The following is a 21,634-nucleotide window of genomic DNA, read 5'->3' as shown; positions in this document are numbered from 1 at the left end:
AAAAATGGATGTTATTACTACAAAGATATAAGCAATTTATATGATAATCTAAAAGATAATACTTTTAAAAAAATTCACCCTCCTAAATAATTTTTGTTTCATTTTTTAAAAAATAATAGTTGGATGGAGCTAATACAAAACTCTGATGCATCTGAGGACAGGAATAGCACTATATAAATATAAATAAACTCTTTTCAAACAAATGATGTTAAATTTGAGCACGAATATTATACTTAAAATTTCTCTTCAACTACATCTTTTTTAAATTGATAAGCATCCTTATGTGTGGTTCATAATGTTGGACTTAAGTAAAATATTAATATCTATGGCACAGACCCAAATACTCCAGAGGTTTCCCTGAATACATAGTGTTTTGTGCTCTTCTGACTATTGCAAGTGTTATTTAAACTGTTGACTGACTGTGTCACTAACGTGGTTTCCTTCCAGAGTTGATATTTACAGAATATAAGATATTAAAATCATTTTTTGTTTGTTTTTACTCTTTTTTTAGATGTAAGTTCTAGGAGAAAGGGAAAGTACTGGAGAATGAAATGAATCAAATTATGTTATGTACATGTACAAATATGGAAAAATAAATCCCACCATCATGTATATTATAATGTTCACTTCCCATTACTGCAAGAAAAACAAAGAAAAGTGACAAAAAATATAGAAAAAATATAAGAAAATTTCCATAGGGATTTGTATAGTTTTATACCTTTCGTACCTATAATATCTTTCATATAGAAAATTCTTAAAAAAAAAAAAAAAAAAAAAAACTTCCTGAAATTTAAGACAATACAAATGCGTAAAAGGGCATCTCAAAACTTTGCTAAAAATGGAAAAGAGAAACAGGAATCACTTTGATGTTCTCTTTACCATGATATTTCCCAACTCTGATGTTCAACATGTTGCCAAAGAAGTGATTATTTTTTAGCTTCAGTCTGTCCCACTACTCCCTTTCATAAACCCTTTAGGTGCTGGTAAATTATTTGCAAAATAAAGCTCAAAACCCAGGCAGCAACTCCAGTCCTCAGAATTTGTTTTCCATATTCCTTTCTGAGGAATATGGATTCTCTCCTCCCACATCAATATGAGCACACGTTACTCAAGAGCACCATAATCCGTGCTGAAATCTTCCTTTCTGGTATTATCCAGCTTTTAAAAATAAATTTTCCTTCCTAAGGCCACTGCTCATATTCTGCTCAGCAAACATCTACTCATACCTCAAGTCTCAGTGCAAGCTATATTTTTCATAAGGTTTCTGTGATCCATCCTAAAGGAAAAGAGACCCTGTAAAAAAAAATAGGTAGATAAATCAATCAATCAATCATAGAGTCCTGTGTGCCATGTGTGCCATGTGTGCCAATGTTACCATGAGATTTCACATATTATCTACCTATTTACATCAGATTTTTCTGCTGCTATGTCTAAAAGGCCTGACAAGAACAAGTAGAGGAGGAAAAGTTTATTTGGGGGCTCAGGGTTTCAGAGTTCTACCTCCGTAGAGAGCCGGCTCCATTCCTTGGGTCTCCAGATGAGGCAGAAAATCATGGCAGAAGAGAGTGGTGGAGGGAAGCAGTTCACATGATGATCAGAGGGCAGGGACTCCACTCAACAGACATATTATATAAACCCCAAAGGCATTTTCTCAGGGATCTACCTCCTCCAGCCACATCCAACCTGCCTGCAGTTACCACTAAATTAATCCCCATGAGGGGATTAATTCACGGATTAGGTGAAGGCTCTTATAACCCAATCATTTCTCCTCTAAGCCATCTTGCATTTTCTCACACATGAGCTTTTGGGGGACACCTAATGTCTAAACCTTACCACCATATTTATCCTCAAAGTGAGACTGTCAAGTCTAGGTAATCAAGCCTGTAGGACACGTGCTTCAGAAATGTTGACTTTACTCAATGGTACTCAGATACTTTAAAGGTCACCTCACACTATTTTGAGTAAATCTCTATTAAGGCTACCGATGCATGTTTTATTACATCTTCTTCCCCTTTGAAGTCCTTGATGCCTAAGTTTGGAGTGCCCTTATAATTCGTCATGCACATCAGGTCAATTTTAATAGAGAAAGGGAAGATATTTCATTTAATAATTAAATCAAGTTAACATTCAGAACATTCAGAACCTCCATGGGTAAGCTGGTAGGCATGGTCACTCCTCTGTCATGGCCTGAAGTTTTGTGTTCCCTCTATTAAATTCAAATGGTGAAGTCTTAAGCGGAGTATGATAGTATTTGGAGATGGGGCTTCCACAGAAATAATGATGTTATAGGGTGGATCTGATCCCACAGACCAGTGTCTTTGTAAGAAGAGAAAAAGACAAGAGAACTCATTTACCCTCTCCCTCTCTCTGCTAGTATCTCTCTCTTTTCTTTCTCAGTTCACATGTACATGCAGAGGAAGAGCCACAGGAGGACTCAGCAAGAAGGCAGATATCTTCAAGGAGGAAGAGAAATCTCCCCAGGGAACAAACTGACCTGCAGCTTGATCTTGGACTTTGGATCTTTGAACTGTGAGAAATAAATATTTGTTGTATAAGACACCCAGTTTGTGGTATTTTGTTATGGCAAACTGAGTAGACTAAGGCATCATGCTAAATTTTTATTTATTATGTCTTTTTTTTATGCCAAAACATAATAGGTAGTCAATGCATACAACAAAATTAAATCATCAGAATTAAAAACATAAAAAGTGAAATGAAATTTAAGATAGCACTCTTGTCTAAACTTTAATATAAACATATTAAAAGATAAAATTATTTCTTTATCTTAGAGTATACCTACTATTTCTTTCTTTGAGTTACAACTATGTCATTATAATTTCAAAAATATTTACTAAAATCTCAAGGTGTTTTTAAATATTTTCAATGCAACTTTATCTGAGTTATGGAATAAAGTTTGAATTGACAGCATATTTTTGGAATAAGATTATCTTATTAAATGAGATAAACACATAAAGTTTACAAAAAACACTTGCTGGGATATTCTTTTCAGAATAGAAAAAAAAAACCTCTTAGTTAACACATTTGAAGAATTTACAGAAAGATTGAGAAAACAGAAAAGCAAAAAGATCACAGAGGAAGAGAAGCTGTGAATTACTGAAGAATGATCAATACTCCCAAGAGAGCAGAGGCTGAGATTCCTGTGGAGCCTGCTGGACCTTGATCCTCCCTCCTAAGGCCAGAGACCTCCCACCTGCAGGAAGGCTCCTGGAGACAAGACCAACATTATGCATTTTGTTCTCATTAATGTGTTTCCTTTTAGAAATTCTGTAATAATACCTGCTTTCTTCAGAAATTCACCATCTTAAATTTTAATCCATTGTGGACATTGGTTTTGTTTTCTTGAGACTGTGTCCTCATTTTGGCTTTGTTGCCACACTACACACCATATACCCTGTTGCTGTTGACAGGAGATTATTTCCACCTTCCTGTCTGGTGCTTAAAGACTCATGGACAGATCAATGTTTATTCCTAGTAACCACTGCCTGTCTTGAGTTAGATTTTTTAGTGCTACTTGTGCTTGGGCCCAGACCCACCAATATTGAAATGCCATTTTGCCTCTGTGTTGAGACTCTGAGAACAATTACATGCCCATCTTTTCTGTACCACTCCAGATACTGTTTGATGCCTTCCACTTCCTCCATCTTTAGCCAGGCCTATGACTACAGGCTTTGCCTATTACAGAGCCATTTTAAAATGCCTCCCCTTCCCACCTGTTCTGGAATTTACCTTCTCCTGATTACCATTAGCTCTCTCCCATTTCATGGTACTTAAGCGGCAAATCTTAGAGAAGGACAACAAAGAAAATCTAGCTTTTGTTTTATTTGGCTAAGGCTTAGGTAGTGGTGCCTGAGATAATCAAGTAGCAAGGAAACATAATACAAAGAAAGCATTGGGTTTAAGAAGGAATAACAAGTTTTAAAATACTAAAGGCACTAAATAGAAGTAAATGTTTTATTACATTGGTACTAAATAGAAGTAAATTTTTCGCCTTCTATACCTGCTGAATTATTTTCTGTATTTTCTTCCACCAGCTAAATCTAGCAATGTATCCTGAATTTTTAGCCCCAACATCCATTATGTGACATAATTAAATTATACTGTAAAATTATCAACCTGATTTATTGTGAATGCTTTATAAGCTATATAAAAATTTAAAATTGAACCAATTTAATAATTTTAAATACTACTGTGCTAAACAACAACAAAAATAGATCTATATAAAACTATAGAAAAGGTGAGAGAAAAGATTGGACTTGAGATACTATCAAGGTTCATAAATTTCTATAATATTGCAAGTATAAAACAGGGATATTCCTCTATGAGTCTATGAGGCAACAATAACTGAAAATAAGTAAGTAATCAAACTCTAATGTTGAAAAGAAAGAGATTTAGCTATGCACATCATATATCACTGGATGATATTTCTTTGGTTTGCAAACTGACATTAAAATAGATTTTAAAAATATGATGTCAATTGGTATCTTCTGAAAGTACTTTTAAGGGCACATAAATTCTGAAATTTTATGTGACAAATATAAAACCTTGCTGTTTTCTCATTGTATATTAAATGCATTGTGTATTTCAAAATTACTAAAAGAATAGGTTTTTAATGTTCTCACTCAAAAAATGATAAGGTGATAGATATATTAATTAGCTTTACTGAATCTTCCTACAATGTATACACAAATGGAAACATCATATTATCTGTGAATTAAAAGTAAAGAAAAAATTGAAGCAAAGTTGGATATGAGTTATTTTCTGATTTCAAATTATATTACAAAGTGGCAGTAATCAAGATTACGGTACTGGCATAAGCACAAACACATAGCCCAGTGAAACAGAACAGAGACCAGAAACTCTCCTTTCTTGGTACAATATTACCAAGAAAAAAAAATGATTCAAAGTCTCTTCAGTAAATACTTTTGGGCAAACTAATGTGAACATACAAAATAATTAAATCCCAACACATCTTAAATCATATGCAAAAGTCAGCTGAAATGAACTAAAGATCTAAATATAAGACCTAAAACTTTACAATTCCTTGAAGAAAACAGGAGAGTTTTCTTGAAAGATTTATATGTTTCACACCCAAATCTCAGGTAATAGGAGCAACAATAAAGTATAAATGGCATGTAAAATAATCTAAACATCAAATTAAAAAGATTCCATACTGCTAAGGAAACTATAAATAAAAGGACTACTCAGCATATTAAAAGAGAGAAAACACGTGCAAACTTTATTGCTGATAAGGCATTAATAACTAAAATTTATATGAAATTTGTACACTCTAATAACCAAAAAAATGTTAAAGAATAAAAAATGAGCAAAGCTGTCAATCATTATTTTCAAAGAAGACATAAAAATGTCCAATAGTGATATTAAAAGGTGCTAAACAAAACTATTCATCAGGAAAATGGCAATCAAAGCCACAGTGAAATATCACCTCATACTTGTTAGGATGAGTACTATAAGAGCAAAGAACTCAAAACACTTAACACCAAAAATAAATAAATAAATAACCCAATTAAAAAAAATGGGCAAAGGAAATAACCAGACACTTCTCAAAAGGAGAAATATGATTGATCAATAAATATATGAAAAAATCTTCAATATTTCTGGCAATTATAGAAATGCAAATTGAAATTACAATGAGATTACATCTCACTCCTGTCACAGTGGCAAATATTGAGAAAACAAGTAACAATAAATTTTGGTCAGGATGTGGGGAAAAGGTACAGTCATACATTGCTGATAGAACTGCAAGTTGATGCAATCACTCTGGAAAGCAGTATGGAGACTCCTCAAAAATAGGAATGGAACCACCATTTGACCCAATATATCCCACTCCTTGGTATATATACAAAGGACTTAAAATCAGAATACTACAGTGACACAGTCACATCAATATTTATAGTATCTCAACTCACAATAGCTAAGCTATGGAACCAACATAAGTGCCCTTCAACAGATGAATGGATAAAGAAAATGTGGTATATATACACAAAGTAGTATTACTCGGCCATAAAGAAGAATGACTTCATGACATTCACCAGCAAAAAAGCACACAAAGTTTATGTTAGGAGGAATAAAGTTTGGTTCCCATGGTATATATATGCAGTAAGGTTATCATAGTTAATAATAATGTATTACATATTTCACAATCATTGAGTCTATTTAAAGACACAAATAAATAAGTTTGTGAGGTTATATATGCAATAATTAGACTTACTTGCACATTCCAAATGCCTACATGATTTAAAATAACACTTGTACCCTATAAATATGAAAATTGTTATTTGTCATTTAAAACAAAAATTAAATTAAAATAAGAATAAAAAAAGAATAAGATATTGTTCTAACCATGGAGTAAAAAACTTAAACCTAACAATAACCTGATGATATAGGTTTTATTTCTCTAATTTCCTGGAGGTTAAGTAGTAGTTAGGTAAGTTGAATAAGGTTGAACTGCTTTATGGCAGATACAATCTAATTTCAGTAATGAAGGATCTTTGGCAGCTACTCTCTGGAGCTGAATAAGTGTGCAGTTTCATAAGGTCAAAGGAAAGAGAGAGAGAGAGAAAGAGAGAAACAAAGGAGATGTGAAGTTGTCCTGTAGTCAATATGCAGACAAAGGAAGGTAGAGAATTTTCTGATCCTAGGAAAAGAGGCTTCCAGGCCGCAGTGGAATAATGGCTAAGAGCCAGAGTGTAGAAGAGCTGATTCAGATCCCACAAACAGAACTCTGTGAGGATTTGGAAAGGAGAGCTTTGTTCAGGGTGAAGAGCAGTCTGGTGAAAGCACTAAGGGTGAAGAATGAAGCCCAGACTGGATATCAGCCACATCCTCTTCTTCCTTCCCCACAGCTGAGTACCTTCATGCAACAAAGCACCTTCAGAACCTTTGCTGTAGTCTGGCATGGGTGCTAGTCAAGAGTCAGAATTTGAGCAGAGTCCCTAGAATCAAAGAGAAGTCAGTGAAATATCAGACTGATGATCCCTATTGTAGATAGGCTGTGCTACCCTGTGTGGGCTGGCGCTTAACACAGCTACCCTCAGCTTCAGAGCAGCCAGTTATTTCCAACATCCAGTGTGATTGGGCTGTGATGTCATTCTCTAGTGTGAGAAGAGGGAGAGGGAGAGGGGTAGGGTTAGGCTGGGAAAAGAGGAGAGCATTGTGATAAGACAGTGTGTTCTCAACTGGGACTTACTGCTTTTCCACATTTCTATCTCCTCTTTTACCTAAATGTCAATCTCCTCATTCACAATTTGTGTGTCTAGATATTGCTAATGTCCCTTCACTTCTTTTCAACTATCTCATAACAGCTATATAAGATAATTTATCCTTATGTCTTTTGACATTCCAATTTAGAAGAGTGACTGTCCTTCAAGTTTGTAGATTAAAACATACCTTTGCCATTATTGAAAGTAGAAATCTGATTTTCAATGACTTTAGATGACTTGTGAGAAGATTCTGATTTCCTCTGATGCAAAAATTAGCCTGACACTAATCAAAAACCTGTGATTGTTGTCTCTTAATGAAGCTAGCACTTTATTTCTAATGACAATATTATTCTTAGAACAATACAATTACAAAACTTTTACAGATCTCTCTGAAATATATTATACATAAAAACCTAATAAAAAAAAAACCTAATAAATAAATGCAACACATTCCATTATCAAGCTAAACTCAATATTTCAAAATTATTTCACGATTAGCTTTCTGAAACAAACTAATTGGGGGCAGGTTTGTTTTGAGGTAGGGAGACCCATAACAAAACAAACTCTGATTTACTACTGGAACAAATCCAATTCAATATCTTGTTGATTTCAAAGAATAATTGTATACTCTAATTAAATTCATGATTTTAAACTAAAAGTTGGTACAAACAACACCAAGGAGGTTAATAATGCAAAAGAGAGAAAGGAAATTCTAAAAATTGGGAAAATTAAGAATCTTGCTGGAGAAAAGAGAATCACTTTAGTATTTATTGTTGCAAATGTTAATTTACTGAAAGGAAGAAAAATATTAATGAATTAAGTATACAGACACATTCAGATCATGTGAAGAAAGTGAAGAATTATCTTAAACATTCTTCAACAAATTATAAATGTACACAAGAATTATTTAAATATTTATCCTTTAAAAATGAGAATTCACTTTTATAATAAAGCACATATTATTTTGCCTTCATTGGGAATTTTGTTTGATTCTAGATTTGAAAGTTCACTGCCGATTCTGTTTTTTTATTTGTTCTAATTAGTTATACATGATAGTAGAATGCATTTTGACACATCACACATAAATGGAGCATAACTTCTCAATCTTCTGGTTGTACATAATGTCAAGTTATACCGGTTGTGTAACCGGTATATGCACAGAAGGTAATGATGTAAATTCAATCTATTATCCTCCCTCCCGCCATACCTCCACCTCTCCCTTTATTCACCTCTTTCTAATCCCATAGAGCACTTATTTAAAGATAACTAAAACCTTGAAAAACAATGTATTTACCTGTTCTGAAAAGAAATATCAGTATAAGTTAAAACTTGCCCAAAACAAATAAAATCATTGTAAAGTTTTTTTTTTTTTTTTGATCAACAAAATGCTAAGATTTAGATCATAGTTCTCCAATCTTCAGAATTACTTAAGCTATTTAGAAAATTCCTAAAGAGAGAATTTTGGGAGTCTCCATTATGTAGCCACACAGGATAGCACTGAGTCTGACCAAGGCAACCAAAATAACTGTTTTTGCTATAGACTAAAAATTTATGTCCCTCCTTTATTGCTGTGTTGATACTTGATCCCCAATGTGATGGTATTTGGAGGTAGGGCCTTTGGGATGTAATTGGGTTATGATGGTCTAGTCCTGATGAATAGGAGTAGACCACTATAAAAGAGTTCAGAGAGCAGCCTTGCCTTCTGATCAAGTGAGGACACAGTGAAAAGGCTAAATCAAAAAGCTATGAAGAGACCCCTCACAAGACACTAAATCTGCTTTTCGTGTATCTTGGACATCTAACCTTCAGATCAACAGAAAAATAAATAAATTTCTGTTGTTTCTGGATCACTCAATCTATATAATTTTGTTACAACTATGTGAATTGGCTACAATATATCTTAGGCACTATTTGAGAAGAAGAGAATTGGGGCTTGGTTTGGTGATTTTTCTCTATGAAATTCTCAAAGAGTGTGAGGGTCCCACATTTCTTCGTGACTCCATGTTCACTTATCAATGTAGGCCACATTTTACCAGTTCTTTGTGGAGCTTAAGCCTTCTTATCCACATTCTAAACAACTTTAATACCACTCCTAGGAAGCTGGCCACACATCTTCTCCTTCCAGGTAACACAAAACAGTAAGAAAGCTGAGAAAATGCAAATTTTGCAAGGGCACAAGGGATGTTGGAGCAAGAGCCACCTCAACTTATGATTTGATAAGCAAAGAGGAATACCTAGTGAATTAAGAAGTCAGCAAATATTCAAATATTTTACCTGATCTTTCTTTTCTTTAATGCATATAAAAAAATATTCAACTCACAGGGTGAACATTCAGTTTAGAAAGTCAGAAAAGAAAGATATCACCAAAATCTTCACTTACTTGCTATTTCTACTGTAGAGAATTCACAAATATAAAATGACATTTTTTTATCTCATGGTTTGATCTAGAACTCTTTCTTTTATCATAGGGATGATTTTTTGAGTAAATATAATTTAGTTATAATACTGTTTTTAACATTTAATCATGACCGCAAATTTAAAGTAATACTGTTAAGATTTAATTTTTTAATCAAATTTGGTGAGATTAAGGCTATGTGACAAATTATATGTAATGATTTGATAATTGAAAGTTTATCCTTAAGAAAGTGAAAAGCAAGCTGGAATTACTTTTCCCCAGAAGACCCTTTCTGGCTTGGTTGCACTTGGATAGAGACCCTCATTGACAGAGATGAAAAGGGTGAAGCCTCAGTTTACCAGTCACTTTTCCATTCTTCCCTTCCAACTCTTCCTAATTTGACCCTGATTCTAACAAGAGGGAGGAGCCATAATAGCCCCTGGGACATGCCACTAGAGCAAGGGTGGCAAGTTCCAACTAGCACTTCTTCATCAAGGATGGTGCCTGTCTTATCTCTGATCCTTTGTAGATCTTTATTTCATCCTTCACAACTATGTTAGGTTTAGTTTCCATATAAATTTTTCCCACATAATATTTTTAACTTTCAGCTTCTACCAATTTTCACTATATTTAACAGAAAAGTTTATATGTCACATAGATAATTATAATTTTTAAATTAAATAATTTTTAAAATTTTCTTTGCATATTAAGTGAATTCAGCAGACTTATCTATCCCTAATAATAGGCAACAAAACATAATCTTACAGAAGAACATTATTTCAACATGTCATAAATTAGCAAATAATTGTTATTTGATCTTAATATTTCCCTTATTTTTCAAACTAGACAAAATATTCAGCTGCCTTACTTGATCAGAGTAATGCTTCTTATAGCATAGTATTGGAGTGTGTGCATATGTATGCGCGCGCGCGCGCGTGTGTGTGTGTGTGTATGTGTTTGTGTGTAAAAGATCTCCTTCACAGTTTTTGTTCAGTTGAAGCAAGCCACCTTCTTAATAAAAGATTCTTCTTTCCTGCAGATTGTAATGATCAATATTGTCTTTGTTAAACTGAGATATTAAGCAACTAACTAAAAAATGTAGATAACTTCTTTTAACAGAACATTATTTCTTACTCATACTACCTACATATAACAGATTGGACACAACACTGTTCTACAGTGTTTAGACACCAGCCTGGGCTAGAAAGCCACCTTTGTCTATGATAGAGGAAAAAGAAAACTATTGTAAAGTTTCTTCCAGAAAGAAAACATGTTATTTCCATTTTTTTTTCACTGAGCAGAGCAAGGCACAAGCCTCAGCCTGATGCATTGAGATAGGAAAAATATATGTCTTTCCCACTGAAGGGTAAGGAATAATTTTGGTGTAATAATACATTGAAGTCTGTCTTTATGGACATTCAGATTATTTCTGAAAACTCACTGAGCCAATATGGTGAGAATCTCCTACCCCTAGGATAGGAAAGCTTTTACCCTCTGATTGTATACCCTGGAAATAGACATGATGCTTCCAGTATGTATTTCCCATCAGGACCCTCAACCCCATTTTTTGAGGATGATCTTACTTTCTCATCATCTTACCTTGTTAAATTTAAGAACAATATGGAGAAAATGCTCTTCCTGGGTACTAGTCATTCTTCTCAATCTGTTCCTCTCATTCTCCAAAGTTTGTCAAACAAATGACCATTTAAATTCTGAATAGTCAATCTCTTGACTGAAACTGAGGACAATTGGAAATACAACTCTAACAAAAACTTCATTATTTCCTCAATCTTTCCTAGAAAAAGAGTCAAATTATTTAAAATACTAATAATATTGTGTATCTTGGAGAGGTATTTGCAAATATGAGTTTACCAACATGCTTTCAAAGGTATTTGAGGAAACTTGGCATGATTTGGAAGTTCTGAAAGTTTATTGAAGTTTGACAAATAATCATTACACTTTGAAAAGTTAGACAAAGATTCTGTTTACTGCTGATGTGTAGCAAAATAGAGCCTTGTTTTCAAAGGAACATCATTAAAGTTGAAAAAAGGGTTACATAGAACCCTTTATGCACTCAGCTAATAGCTGTTCTATCTGTCTTTTATATTTCATTTTTATATGTGAGGTGGCTTTGCATCTAGAAATAACATGAAAATCACTCAGAAATTCAATCTTGTATCCGATGTTCTCTGTAGATACCATTTCTGACCTGAATGGACATTTGGCATATGTTTGAACATAAACATGGATGCTGCTACAGCCTCCTGAATCTGCTAACTCACTTCCATACTCATCGACGCTGAAATATATATCTGCCTTCCAGTAGTTTCCACAGACTGTTCTTCCTCTACCTATCCATCAGCAGACAATAAATATAAACCATAACCAATCAGTCCACATACTTCCTTACTGTAAGCCAATTATACTACTTGGAAAAAAAATGCAGTTATTATCTGTATTTTCACACATTTCCACTTGGCTTTTCTTTCAGTGTGTTGTAATTTGACATTTTCTTTCAAAGTGTGAATCGTTAACTAAATGCAGATTTCTAAGTGTCCTTGGTCACTATAAGATTCTCAGTATTCTTCTCATTTTAAATAACTGTTCTTCCATTTTTTGTTGATTATACATTCTCTTCTGTTTTGCTGTTATCCTTGTTTTGTTTCATTTGCCAGCTGCGAGTTCTTGAGCTGATTTTTAAAAGGCACTATCTAAATACCCTATTGTTTAATTGGCCATTTAACATAATTGCTATACATGATAGCTACTAGTCGTGGACAGATTAGAAGTACTGCCTTTTGTATTTTTATTCTAAAAGACTGATAAAATTTTGAAAAGGACACAACCAAGAATAAAGCCAGTGGCCCCCTACTAGACACCACCTTTGTACATTGACATCTATTCATTAATCACCTCTTTGGGTTGAGTTTTTCAATCAGCTACTAATCCATCATTTTGATCATGCACTTTTCTAAATCTCATCCACAAATGCCTAGTCTGACATGATTTGTTCTTTGCAGGTCTATATTCACCTCCTCCTCTAAGGAACCATCTTTCAACTTTAATGATGTTCCTTTGAAAACAAGACTCTATTTTGCTACACATCAGCAGTAAACAGAATCTTCATCTAACTTTTCAAAGTGTAATGATTATTTGTCAAACTTCAATAAACTTTCAGAACTTCCAAATTATGCCAAGTTTCCTCAAATACCTTTGAAAGCATGTTGGGAAACCCATTTGCAAATTATCTGAGTAATATGGACCGTAATCAATTTACTGTATTCAGAATAGCTATTGTGCTGTTAGAATTTCCTTCAGCTCTCCTGGGTTTCAAGATCTTTCATACTGGTGTCCATTCTATTTCTCTCCATCTGAGAATAATTCTAGAAGCTGCATTCTCATTTTCTCATTGTCAGTCATCAACATAAGAAAGTCCAAGCTGTGTTTTTCCAATCAGTGCTGAGAATATTTGGAAAATAGCCATTATTTCACATTGTCATTCTTGTGGTCAGTTTATTTGGTATATACAGGTTAGACTAGAAAAACAGTGTTTGAAGTAAACATATTACAAGGCTTTCATTAAAGTTTTAGGAGAAGACACAGGTCCTGTCATGGAAAGAACACCCAGTATGGGTCCAGACACTCAGAGCCCAAAGATGGCTCTAGATTTTTCTAGTTCTGTGTTTGTAGATCAGAAAAGATTCATTGACCTACAACTTGTTTCCTAAAATTATGAAAAGAAATAAATATGTGGAGTATTTGATAAATGAGAAAAGCATATAAACTTAAATCATAAAAGAAATACCATGTCAAGGGGCCAGGTGTGTTGGCAGCCACCTATAATCCCAAGTAACTCATGGGGTTAGGAAAGAGGAGGTAAGATCAAGGCCAACCTAGGAAACTAGCAAGAATTTGTCTCAAAATAAAATAAAGGACTGGAGATGATAGCTCAGTGGTACAGATCTCTGAGTTCAATGCCCATTACCCTTCACATACATGTAAATGAGGAATATAAGACATGTTGCTATTGTCATTATTTGGTATTATCAAGTAGATATAAAATGTAAGGATAGGGCAGAGCAAATAAAATCAGCATGTCAAGAACTGAAGAGATAAATGGATCATATATGCCCTGAGGTTGTATGTCACTGAATGATTGAGTGTGTGTGTGTGTGTGTGTATATATATATATATATATATATATATATATATATATATATATATATATATATTTAGTATCTGGAAAGTGGATTATCAATACTCAGTAATGAAGATATGTTTATAATTAACAGTGATGTCACAGATTAAGTTAAACATTATTATTATTATTTTTTTAGTATCAGAATGTCACTCATTGATGCTTTGAGAAAAATTCAGTAGGGTTGTTTTAGCTTTATAGGTCACATTTTAAATGTTTGATAGTTTTTAAAATTCAAAAAAATAATTTTGTTCAATGTTAAAATATATTATGATGTGAAACTGGGAATATATTTTGGTCAATCACTAGTTTTTGTACAATTGACATTGAATTACTTCATGGTCAAAATTTTGGACCATTAAACTGGCTTGGGAACATATTTTATTAACGTCCTTTAAGTTGATTTTTAAATACTTAGAGCTATAGTTATAAATTACTTAAAATATTTTCAATGTAAAGTCATTGAAAATAAATCCAAGAAGTTTTTAATACATTAATTTGCAGCACAAGATGTATAAACCTTATTTTTTTTTCTTTTGTGGTACCAAGTGGTTGTTGGACTTAGGGCCTTGCACATGCTGGGCAAGTGCTCTATCACTGAGATTCATCCTCAGTCTTATGAACTGATTCTTTAGAAAGAGTTTTGTAGAAAGATTTTTACCTACAGAAATGTTTCTTTTATTTGGTTGTGTGTGTGTGTGTGTGTGTGTATGCATATGCATGTACACATTATAATTTATATATATATATATATATATATATATACATATATATATGTATATATACAAATTAATACACATATAATTATATATATAATTGTTTTTTAACTGAACTCAGGAGTGCTTAACCACTGAGGCATATCTCCAGCTCTTTTTACTTTTTATTTTGAGACAGGATCTTTTTAAGTTGCTGATGCTGGCTATGAACTTTCGATCTTCCTGTCTCAGAGTCCCAGTATTTTTGATAATCCATTTGTAGTTCATGTCTTTCAAAAATGAGAAAAAATCACTGTTAACATATTTCAATACATACTTAGACATCTAAGTATAAACAATAATAAAGATAATGATTATCTTTTATTGTTCATTTTAAATTAATGGCTAGTTCATAATTACTAATATTTAAAGAACTAGTTACTTCATAAGTGGAAAATGTATTTTAATTTCAAAGACGTTTAAACTATTTAACGAGAAGAGCTTTTTAATTGTATATTCATTACAAGCTAATCACTTTCCTGAAACATTGCAGCATAGTTGATTTTTAATTCTGAGATCTCTATAAATTTATTTAAATCAGCATCATGGCACTGTGCTACAATGATACTTAAGTCACTTCATCATGATTATTTGATTTAGCCAAATTAAAGTCTGTGTCATAAGTTTAAGGTACAGAGATATATCTCAAGGAATGATCAGTGCACTTAATAAAACTCTCTACTCAGCATTAACTATTTGTTTCAGTTTCAAACATTTCCTCCAGAACAACCATTGAATTTCATAAGCAAGAGTGAGTGTACACTGTTTTGGGGGTAGGATTATAGAAAGAATGAGATAAATGTTGAGAGTAATATGCATGTGTTAATCTAAGTACATGCAAATTTGTGTGTCCTTTAGCTGAGTTCAATTTTTGTATAGGTGCACTCATTTCTTTCTGTTTTTGATACTATTTTGGAAAACTACCAAAACTTAGAAAATAAAGGTCCAGTTGGTCCCCAACATATGATGGTGCAAATGGTCCCCAACATATGATGGTGCAAAATGGCTACTCTTAAAATATAAATCAAATGATGCTTTGAGTTCTGAATTTTTACTCTCTCCCAAGATATTGATATGCTCTACCATCTTAAATTGGGATGCTAGGTTATAGCATCTTCATAGAACTCCTACTCAGTAACAAGATTAGAAGGGTAGATAATAGATATTCTATGATATACTTTGCTGCTAAACTATGAGTTTAAAGGTATTTTCTACTTACACACACTATTTTCAATTTATGATGAGTTTATCAGGATGTAATTCCAAAGTAGGTCAAGGAATATCTGTATAATTTGGTTATTTTGATTTTTTCTTTTTCTATCTCTAAATTATCCTCAAAAAAATGATCAGACTTATTGAAGGGGGTGCAGACACTCCAACATCTCCTTCTCAGCACAGTATGACTTCCTCTATCAAGTGGCAGAGTCTTCATATTCAATTATCATTCATCTGAGGCAGAAATATAAAAGCATTTGACCACAGGTCCAAGTACTCTTCTCCAATTAGCATTAATTTTAATTAAATCTACTTTTTTCTACTTTATGGTTTTTATAATTTGTTTATTAGTTTTCTGAGTGCTAATGATTAAACCCAGGACCTTATGCATGCTAAGTACACAGTCTACCACTGAGCTATAGCCCAGCTCTATTTTTATGATTTTTATATCTTCTTAATTAATTTTTAGCTACCCCTAGAGAAAAATATTTCTCTCCTTTTAGTAATCTTCCTTTTGCAACATGTTTAACACGAAGTTTACCATAAACAAGATAATTCTAGGCCATTTCATTGGCTCTCATTAGAAAACATGCTTATTCAAATCCTTTTTCTAATACTGTTGATTATGTCTGGAGTGAGGGTACTAGGGATTGAACTCAGGGGCACTCAACCCCTGAGCCACATCCCCAGCCCTATTTTGTATTTTATTTAGAGACAGGGTCTCTCTGGGTTGCTTAGGACCTTGCTAAATTGCTGAGCTTGACTTCAACCTCAGGGTCCTCCTGTCTTAGCCTCTGGAGCTGCTGGGATTATATGTGTGGACCACCTCACCTGGCCCTTTTTAAGATTTTTGATTGAGAAAATCAAAAGTAAGCAATCATATAAAGTCTTTCCAGGAACTTATTTACCAGAGCATTTAAGTAGAAAATAGTCTTTCCACTGTCATTGCCATGCCAGAGGTCTTCCAGTGGAGCAGAGCCTGCCCCATAAAAAGCAAATTGGACAGAAAACCTGAAGAACCCTGATGGCAAGCCACATATACCTTTGTCTGTCTGTTTGTTTCACTTATGTATGCAGATAAATTTCCATGTTTCTTTAGCTCAGCTTTGAGTGGATTGGCAAAATCTGCAGTACAGTCCTATCTAAATAGAGGTTAACTATGAGTAAGAAATGCAAATGACAGAACATGAAATTGGCTGTGTTGAAGGAAATCCCTGACAATGAGGATGTCTCTATTTCTAGCTGAGTAATTGCACATGTCTGTTATGCAGTGGCAAAATATCTACATAAGTTGTTACCTACTTGTTCAGTACTATGAGCTTATTGAGAACTATGTGCCATTGTGAAATAGCTTCTTTAACAATTCTACTAGGAAATAATTCACATAATATACAATTCACCCATTTAAGTGTAAGATCCACAGTATAACAAGTATATTTCACATTTGCTCAACTATAACCATAGCCTACTTATCTTTCCAAAATCTTTCTGTGTATAATCAATCAAGCCATATCTCTCTAACATTCCACAGGTACAGACATGGGCACTAACTTCCCGTTTCCAAACTTGCTAATTTTGAAATTTCATATAAGAGGGAACATAGTGTATATTTGCACTTTATTTCTTTTAGGTACCTAATATTTTATTATATGTATACTACATATATCAACTGATGGCCATTTAAGCCATTTCCCTATTTGGCTGTTACAAATAATACTGCTATGAACATTCAGTTACAAATCCTTGTGGAGATAAATTGTTCCATTTCTCTTGAGTACATAATTTTTTTTTTTACCTTTTGAAAAATCTGCCAAGCTGATTTTCAAAAAATGCTACAACATGTTATTTTTTCACCAGGAACATAAGATGTTTTCAGTTTTTCCATATTCATTTCAACCTTAATTGGAGAAAAGAGGAGAAGAAAATTTTAAAAAGTGGAAATATTTTAGTATGTTGAATTTTAGCATCTCACTAATGAACATATGGATAAGCAGTCAATGTTATCTCTATTTTGTGCATTTTTAATTGGGGGGGGTAATACAATGCTTGCAATGCATAACTATCGTTTACATTTTTTTGCAGTGTCACAAATTGTAAAATATTTCTCACAAACTAAGATAAATTCCAGTGAGTGCAAGAGTAGACCCTACAGCAAAGCTAGGATTCAAGTGGGATTTTGATGGAGGTAGAGAACTGAGGGATCCTACTATTCTAGGACTTTCCCTGATTATAAAGCTAATAATAATCCAGACCTACAGCACACCATTGAGGAGCAGCCATGAGATTGGCTTCTTAAGCCAGAGTTCCAAAGGTCAAAACCAATATGGAGCTGCTGATAAGTAATATAAAGGGCCACAGCCAAACACCAACATTATGGATGAGTAGGCACACCCTGATGTGTATTAAAGAACCGTACCACTTAAATATGAAATACAAATTGATTGACAACTCATAAAATTTAAAGGAAGTTTCATTGCTAGAAATGATTGAAGCCTGGCATTCTCTAAATCAAACTTTGGGCCATTGAACTAACATCAGATTGAAGGGAGCCAAAGAATGGCATTTTCCCAGAAGTGGAGACCCCTCCACATTTATCAAATTTGAATGTGACCAAGTATGTCAATTTGAAAGTTCATTTTTTTTCTAGAATGTAGTTGCAAAGACTTCATCTGCCACGTATCCTGTAATATGATGTGCAGACAAGATCCTTCTGCATTCCAGGAGCTGAATGTGTTTGGGATCACCATAATCCTATATTATTTCCTTCATGAATTGACTATGGACAGAAACAACCAAGTGTCTGCACACAGTATTTCCCAAATTGTTTGGGTTGGAAATAGCATGCAACTTGGGTTTAACAAGTCAGAAAGAAGTTCAGAATTTTCTTATGATACAAGAAAACGTCAGCCTTACTCTGTCTCAGAGAGGGAAAGTTCTTCAAATTAGTTGTGGAGTAGCTTTAGAATAAGGCTGACACTCCAAAAGGTAAAGCAGAGCCAATGATCAAATGGATTATTTATTAGCCTTCTACATTTCAACTTTCCTAATAAGGTATCTAAAAAGATCATAAAATCTGTTTTTTCACTAACTCTGAGCAGAATTTCTCATTGCTTGCAAAGAAAATCTCCTTAGTGCTCCATCTGCAGGGCACAGTTCCAGGGGAAGCCAGACTGACTGGTCAAGAGAGCTTTTGCAATGTTTGCTCAGGAAATAATGGATTTATGTAGAAGGGAGAGTGCTGTATCTTGATTTCTCTTTCTGCATTTTATAAGTGGCAATTTTTGTTCATTATTTTCTTTTAGTCTTAATTACTGCTTCCCTATTCTCTTTTTGTGCTATATGCTAAAAGTGCTTTGAGTTATAGTAAATTTATTATTATCTCTAATTGGTGGACTATGAGGCATGACATTTGAAACTGAGGAATACCTAACACCCAAAAGGAATACACCCACATACCACACATATCCACGTACATATAAAGTTTCTTTCTCTGAGCAGGATATGTGGCAGTAATTTCAAATATGTAAAAGGGACATTCATAAGGACTTTATAGTGACATTCATAATGATGAGGATTAATAAATGTCATGAAAAGTTGATGTTTAAAAATTATTTGTAGGAGAGTCAAGAACTCTGGAGATGGGATCCTTCTCTCGTGAAAATTGGTAATCTGATTGAACACAAGTTTTGATACCATAATACCGTGTCTGCTATAGAGAAACAACACATGCGAATGAGGCAGAGAATGAATCCCTAGGACAATGCAGGAACTTCAGTGTCTCCCATTTGTCACTAGGTACTCTATTTGGATGTTTTGGTTCATTTTTTGGATTATTACCATTTAAACTGCAATTGCCACTTGCCACAAACTAATATTTGAATTACACAGGAATTTTCTGGAAAGATTTGAGGAAGAATCTCTGGAATGAGAAAGAGCTGAGTGTATTAGTGAGATGAAATGCTACAAAACTTGGAGGTTGAAAGAGATCCTCTCTACTCTGTTTTCTTCGTTGTTACCAAAATGCTAGCAGTCAGTATTTTTATTCCAGGTTATTTTCTGAGGAAACTAACCAGGTCAAAATGAAGATCCACAAATACTCATTCTGTAGGTTTCCATAATGCCTGGCTCTATCCCAATATGCTTTATCAAATCAATGAAAGCACAAGCTCTAATAAGATTTAAAAGCTTATCACTTCTTAAATACTAATGGAAAAATAAAGATTCATAACTATTTAGAGAAATATGTTTATATGTAAGAAAGAAATGGTCTTCTAAGGGGAGAGAGAGAGAATCACTCATAAGAAATAAAAATAGAATATTCAAGGATAATTTAATTTATTTCCTTTTTAACCCAAAATCATTAGTAGAATTTGGATATGTCTGTGAAAGATGTTTGTTAGGAAAAAGGATTAAAATATGAAAGTTCATGGAAAAGATGATGGTGTAAGAGGATAAGAAATTTGGATGTTCATATATCTTACAAATAGAGATCATTCAAATTGAAAATAAAAAGTAAAAAGAGGCAGGAATGGAAAAAAAAATTTCCAGAAGTGAAAAGAAATGAGTTATGAAATAGGAAGAGTGTCCAATTAATACAAAAAAATACATACACTAGGAATTTTCAGAGAAAATCTGTTAGAGGAAAATAGCACAGCCAGGATGAGGAAGGAAATGGAACAACACCAGTAGTTCAGCAGCAGCACAGCCCATTAGATGAAATTCATCAGTCTTTCAACAATTTAAAGAAAAGTATTTTCAAACTACCAATCAAGAGTGAGACTAGTCTTTTTATGCTACCCAGGGAGGAATCCATATGGCATTATTCATGATTCCCATTGTAACTTAAAGGGAAACTGTCACAATGCCCAGAGCCCTGGATGTCAAAGGCAAGAAAAGGATGTCCTCAAATTCCTTGCAGCAGAAACCCACTTAGGTAACACCAATCTTGATTTCCAGATGAAACAATATATGTACAAAAGGAAAAGTGATGGCATCTACATCATAAATCTGAAGAGGATTTGTGAGGAGTTTCTGCTTCTGGAGGAAGCTCATGCCAGTGTTGCCATTGAAAATCCTGCTGATGTTATCCTCAAGGAATAGTGCTGAAGTTTGTTGCTGCCGCTGGAGCCTCTCCTATTTCTGGCCGCTTCACTCCTGGAAACTGGACTAACCAGATCCAGACAGCCTTCCAGGAGATATATCTTCTGATGGTTACTGATCTGAGGGCTGACCATCATCAGCTCACAGAAGCATCTTATGCAGACCTGCCTACCATTGCTCTGTGTATCACAGATTCTCCTCTGCACCTTGAGGATTTTGCCATTCCATGCAACAAGGGAACTTACTCTGTAGGTCCGACGTGGTCAATGCTGGCTCAGAGAAGGTTTGGGCATATGTGATACTATTTTTTGTTAACATCCATGGGAGGTCATGCCTGATCTCTATTTCTAAAGAGATTCTGAAGAGATTGAAAAGAATGAGCAGGGTGCTGCTAAGAAAACTGTGACCAAGGAGGAATTTCAGGGCAAATATGTGAAATGGAACCAAAATTCCATTCTCCATAGAACATTTAATTTTAATATGTGCAACTTACCACTCTGATAATATTTTTATATGCATATTATTTAGGTAAAGTCGCATTTTTAAAAAATAGTTGGAGATGGCTCTGGAGAGTAGTCTTAGCTATGGTATGGAGTGAGGGTACAAAAAAAAGTGACAGGTATGCAGGTAACTCTGTAGAACGAATGGGGGTGTGAGTCATTGATACAGTGGGAATAAGTAGGGAAAGTATAGAACTGAATGATTAGGTCTGTAATTGGAGCAAGTGGAT

The 21,634-nt window shown here is 33.9% G+C and overlaps 1 pseudogene; it reads left to right on the top strand.

The window, feature by feature from the left end:
• Window positions 1–6,710: 6,710 nt before the first annotated feature.
• On the top strand, window positions 6,711–21,405 carry LOC124103560 (small ribosomal subunit protein uS2-like; annotated as a pseudogene).
• The last annotated feature ends 229 nt before the right edge of the window (window positions 21,406–21,634 follow it).

Source organism: Marmota monax, unplaced genomic scaffold, assembly GCF_021218885.2.
Source record: "Marmota monax isolate L192 unplaced genomic scaffold, Marmota_monax_Labrador192_F-V1.1 WCK01_AAM20220418_F8-fsc00219, whole genome shotgun sequence".
In the NCBI taxonomy this organism is placed as follows: domain Eukaryota; kingdom Metazoa; phylum Chordata; class Mammalia; order Rodentia; family Sciuridae; genus Marmota; species Marmota monax.
This window is presented reverse-complemented; position numbering and strand designations above follow the sequence as displayed.